General features: G+C 46.8%; 1 long non-coding RNA gene across 1 annotated transcript in view; it reads left to right on the top strand.

The window, feature by feature from the left end:
- Window positions 1-208: 208 nt before the first annotated feature.
- Window positions 209-6,000, top strand: part of LOC117510612 — a 54,291-nt gene continuing 48,499 nt past the window's right edge. The window contains exon 1 of the long non-coding RNA XR_004560762.1: window positions 209-360. This is a non-coding gene — a long non-coding RNA (uncharacterized LOC117510612). The remainder of the gene's footprint in view (window positions 361-6,000) is intronic.

Raw genomic sequence — 6,000 nt, 5'->3', positions numbered from 1 at the left:
GCGTGTGGAGGAGTGAAGGAGGGCTCGGTGTACCACAGGGAGCGCGGTTGAATCACCGTGCGCGTCTCCGCCGCTTCTCTTCCTGCCGTCACACCCTCTGTCGGCGCGGCGGGTTCCCCCGTGGAGAAGCGGAGGACCGACGGCTCCACAGCGGCACAGTGCTGCAGTGTGAGCGCGGCGGGGGGGACTCAGGGAAGAAGAAGAAGAAAAAAAAAAAACACGCACACACACACATACACATGAACACACCACATATTCACGCACAGCTGAGCGGCTTTATGGCGAGATCTGCAGCGGCACGGTAGCGACGTACTGCCGACAATGGAAGAGTATTTACGGACGGTCCAGAGCAGACTGCCGGTGAGTTGAGAGCCTTCAGCGCTGTGCACGCTTCACGTTGTGGGTATAACAAATAGGATGCTACCGCTATGCTGCAGGCTGCGTGAAAACGCGCACAGACACACGCGTGTCACTCCACCCCCCCACCCCCCTGCACCTGTAGATCGAGAGTATCCCCGTAGAACAGGAGCGAGCGTGGTGCTTTCAGGAACATTAGTGTTTGGATTAGAATGATGAGAGGGAGGCGACATCAATAAGTTTAGCCAGAGGCTGCTGTTCGACTGCTCTGCAGATACTGACACGTCATTTGCATTTGATCCAGGACTGAGACATTTGTGCATATGAGGGGAAAAAATACTAATACTATAAGGCAGTACCTCACTTAAAGGATAGTGGAGTCTTTGGTGCACACATGGATGCATGTTGTTAAGTGGATTATATATTGTGTACCTTGATCTGTTGAACTGGCCTGTTCGTATTCAGCCTGTGCTTTGCAACAGTTGCATAGAGCCATGCTCATGTATTTGGGGTCTACTTCGGGTCCCTCCTGCACGGTGTGCACAACAATCTGCAGCATGTGGTCACAGCAATATGTGCAGTACCTTGTGTGCTGTAAATGCTTTTGTTTGGAATTAACGTATTAAGTCAGTGATTCCCAAAGTGAGCCACACAGTACTGCAGGTCCCCTGGTAGGCCGTGAATCTACTGCAGACTGACCATGAGTGGGTCCCACAGGATTTTCAGTGGCCTTTGGGAAAGGCTGCATTTGGTGATACACTTTAAAATGTTATGGTCCCATTTAGTTATGTCCACTCACTTATTCTTATTGACTCAGAGGTCTAGCTTTTTTTTTTTTTTGGAATTTCAACTCAATTCTATAAATTTTAGAAATTAAAATATAAATGAGTTCATTGTGTAGATTATTATTTGAGATGTACTTTGGTTTGTTAGTTATCAGGTAGGAAAAAAGAAAAATGGGTGGGGCTGGAGAGATGGTTGCCTTGGCTTGAGTTTGGTTCATGATGGTTCTTTAAACCATTGTTGAATCTTAGATACAATCAAATAGTTATAGTGCAGATAGGTAATATATGTTAGAATTCCAACTAAAATAGAGACAATATGTGGTAAAAAAAAAAAAAAAGACGTTCAACTTTCATTTCTGGGTTGAAACAAAGGTATCATCCAAGATCCTTACCTTTTGGAGTGGCAGGTTCCCTCAACCTTCAAGTTGAGTTAACTTGCATTTTCAAGGCAGCAAGTGAACTTTCATTTCTGAGTTAAACTACCTTGAAATGTTTTACATTGTATTTGCATTTTGGTGTCTGCTTTAGTGCTGTGCACCATTATCCTTTGGGAATAGAATGCAGTTTGTGAGGCATCTGCATGTAAGGAAAATGGTCATCATAACTTTGTGTTAGTCTCTAATGAGTATGTTATAGGCTGGCTTTACTCTGTGAATTTACTTTTTTCTTTTTAAGTGATTATTCTCTTTAATGTAATTATTTCTCACATTCTAATGGTGTCATGTATCAGTGTTCTTTGTCAGAATCAGGAAGTTTGTAGAATTACTGTTTTTGGATCTACTGTCAAGGAGATTCTGTTCTGTTTTCACCAGTGTGTTTTTTTTTTTTTTTTTTTTTTTAATCAGGATGACTGAATCCTTTCTCTAGGCAGGGGTTCCCATCTTGTGTTGCAGGATCTTGGAAAGCTCTGCTTTCCAGTGTCAGCACTTTCTGAGTTCCATAGACCTGGACCCAGCCAGATCTCAGTGCATGGATACTCCTACTTTTGGTGTAGTTCCTCCAGAGTTCAGCATGTTGACAGAGTGGCTATTGCTGTTCCATGTTCAACTCCTTCCACATGTGAAAGCTATCATCCAGTCAATGACTGTATTATAAGGATAAGACTTAGGCATTCTTTGGCATTCTTTGTCTTGGCTGTTATCTCAGTCTAACCTCCAACTGTGGTGAGTGATATGTATCTCATTGAGAGACATGTTTTATTTGGAACCTTAGCTTGGTAATTGCTGACTACCCCAGAGGTGACTCTCCTCTGGCCATGAGTGAGTTCAATGTGGATACAGACATGAGTAAGGCTGGTTATGAGGACTGTGTTAGTTCCCATAGATCTGACAACCATGCTGAAATTGTATCAATGGTACTTGACTTTTCAAAGTCAATAGCTATGAGTTGCTAGATCGTGGTTCCAGTGTCCACAGTGGCTCTTCTGGTCATGATACTCCAGTACTGGTGCTGTGACTAAGGACATCAGTTATGTAGTATGTCATTGTGAACAGATGGCAGAGACTCCTGCAGAGTTTATAGAGGTTCTGTTGTGTGGGCCGCTGAAGAGGAGGTACTGCTGGCCCACCACCACCAGAGGGCGCCCCGCCTGGAGTGCGGGCTCCAGGCACCGGAGGGCGCTGCCGCTGAAGAGGAGCAGCCCAGGTGACAGCTGTCACCCATCACCTGAAACAGCTGACATCCATCAGCTGAGGGGTATATCAGCTGGACGGCATCTCCATCTCATTGCCGAGATATCGTTCTACCAGGAAGGTAACGCACTCAGCCAGTCATCATATTTCTGAGGAATAACCTTTTTGCTTGTGCTTAAGACAGCTGAAGACTGAACTAGATTCATATCGGATAAGTACCCTTCACTGCAATATTGTTTGTGACTAGAGGTGGAGGTGGTGTTTCTACCCTACGTGTTGCTGGGTGCAGCCGCACCCACATCTGACTGTTTCTGTTCCTCGCCAGCAGTACCGGATCCGACGAGCGGAGGCAGTGGCCACCTGGGAGTTCGGGACTTGGCGGCTCCAGTATTCCCCGGGGTTTGGTGGCAGAGGAAATCGGGTGGTTCCGGTTCGACTCGGACGGACGTCTCCTATCGTCGAGCCTGCCCACACGTCACCAGTGGAATTGGTTTATTCTTACAATTGTGATCTGTTGTGTTTGTTGTGCGAATTCACAACAGTAAAACCTTGTTATTTGACTTCTTCATTGTCCGTTCATTTGCGCCCCCTGTTGTGGGTCCGTGTTCCTCACTTTCCCCAACAGGTTCTCAGTTTAAGACCTCTGACCACAGACTCATTGTAGGATTCAGATGAAGTCCCACATGCTTCTGACTCCTCAGTGCTCCAGACACAAACTACTTTGTGTCACGAGCAAATACTTGAGGTAACCTAGATGAGACCTACAACTTGCATTATGAAGGAACCTTAGCAATGACACTTTTGATCCTTTGAGCAGGTGCTTCAGTGCCGGGGACCCCAGCAACTGGTAAAGGCCAAGTGGACACTCACATATCACCAGCCTGGCCCAAATAAATTATTACTTTTTGGAGCTGGACTACTTTTTGGATGAACTGGTGGTCTGCTTGCATGATTACCAATCAGGACCCATGATGGTTCCCTAGTGTGATAGATGCATTGTTTCATGGCACCTGCAGATGCTCCCCGACCTGATCTTATTAATTTCTGCACAACTGACATTTATAATGTTTTTTAAAGAAAAAAAATTACAGTCAGGTGTAAGACAATACAAGATCACACACTTCATCTTCTTTGTCTTTCGGCTGTTCCCATTAGGGGTCGCCACAGCAGATCAATCGTTTCCATCTCACCCTGTCCTCTGTATCTTCCTCTGTCACACCAACCACCTGCATGTCCTCCCTCAGCACATCCATAAACCTCCTCTTTGGTCTCCCTCTTCTCCTCCTGCCTGGTGGCTCCATCCTCAGCATCTTTCTCCCTATATACCCCGGGTCCCTCCTCTGCACATGTCCAAACCATCTCAATCTCGCCTCTCTGACTTTGTCTCCAAACTGTCCCACCTGAGCTGTTCCTCTGATATGTTCGTTCCTAATCTTGTCCATTCTTGTCACTCCCAAAGAGAATCTCAACATCTTCAGCTCTGCCACCTCCAGCTCTGCCTCCTGTCTTTTGTTAGTGCCACCGTCTAACATAGCCGTACAACATAGCTGGTCTCAGTACTGTCTTGTAAACTTTCCCCTTCACTCTTGCTGATATTCTTCGGTCACAAATCACTTCTGCCACCTTTTCGCCACCCACTCCACCCTGCCTGCACTCTCTTCTTCACCTCTCTGCCACACTCTCCATTACTTTGAACAGTTGACCCCAAATATTTAAACTCATCTACTTTCACCAGTTCTACTCCTTGTAACTGCACTATTCCACTGGGCTCCCTCCCATTCACACACATGTACTCAGTCTTGCTTCTACTGACTTTCATTCCCCTTTTCTCCAAAGCATATCTCCACCTCTCTAGACTAGACTCAACTTGCTCTCTACTCTCACTACAGAGAACAATGTCATCTGCAAACATCATAATCCATGGGGACTCCTGTCTGATCTCATCCGTCAACCTGTCCATCACCACTGCAAACAAGAAAGGACTCAGAGCTGATCCTTGGTGTAATCCCACCTCCACTTTGAATGGGTCTGTCTGTTGTGTGGGCCGCTGAAGAGGAGGTACTGCTGGCCCACCACCACCAGAGGGCGCCTGGCCTGGAGTGCGGGCTCCAGGCACCAGAGGGCGATGCCGCCTCACAGGAGCAGCCAGGGTGACAGCTGACGCTCATCATCTTTGACAGCTGTCACCAGTCATCAGGGTCAGTGTTGGTATATCAGCCAGACGACATCTCCACCTCTTTGCCGAGATATCGTTCTACCTTGAAGGTAACGTACCTCAGCTGACTGTGAGACAGTATCCTTTTGTTACTTGAGCGTTGTATTGTGAACTACCTTGCCAACGAGAGGTGGAGGTAGCTTTCCTGCCATACGGTTTGCTGGGTGCAAACGCGCCCTCATTTAACTGCTTTTTGTTCCTCGCCAGCAGTACCAGGTCCGACACGCGGAGGCAGTGGCCACCTGGGAGTTCGGGACTTGGCGGCTCCAGTATTTCCGGGTTCTGGTGGCGGAGGAAATCGTGTGGTTCCGGTTCTGCTTTGGACAGGTGTCTCCTATCTTCGAGCCTGCCCACACGACACCTTTGTGATTTGCCTCCTGTCTAGTGTTGTAATCTGTTGTATTCGTTGTGCACATTCGCAACAGTAAATTGTTGTTATTTGACCTACTCCATTGTCCGTTCATTTGCGCCCCCTGTTGTGGGTCCGTGTACCTACACTTTCACAACACTGTCATTCCGACTGCGCATCTCACCACTGTCACACTATTCTTGTACATGTCCTGCACTACCCTAACATACTTCTCTGCCACTCCAGACTTCCACATACAATACCCCAGCTCCTCTCTTGGCACCCTATCATAAGCTTTTTCTAAGTCCACAAACACACAATGTAACTCTTTCTGGCCTTCTCTGTACTTCTCCAACAGTATTCTCAGAGCAAACATTGCATCTGTAGTGCTCTTTCTCGGCATGAAACCATATTTCTGCTCACAGATCTTCACCTGTTTTCTAAGCCTAGCTTCTACTACTCTTTCCCATAACTTCATGCTGTGACTGATCAGCTTTATGCCTCTGTAGTTACTGCAGCTCTGCACATCACCCTTGCTCTTGAAAATAGGAACCAGCACACTTCATCTCCACTCCTCAGGCATCCTCTCACTTTCTAAGATTTTATTAAACAGTCTGGTTAGAAACTCTACTGCCATCTCTCCTAGACGTTTCCATGCCTCCA

This window comes from Thalassophryne amazonica, chromosome 5 (assembly GCF_902500255.1).
Source record: "Thalassophryne amazonica chromosome 5, fThaAma1.1, whole genome shotgun sequence".
In the NCBI taxonomy this organism is placed as follows: Eukaryota; Metazoa; Chordata; class Actinopteri; order Batrachoidiformes; family Batrachoididae; genus Thalassophryne; species Thalassophryne amazonica.
The sequence above is the reverse complement of the archived record's forward strand: the minus strand, read 5'-3'. Positions and strand labels throughout refer to the sequence as shown.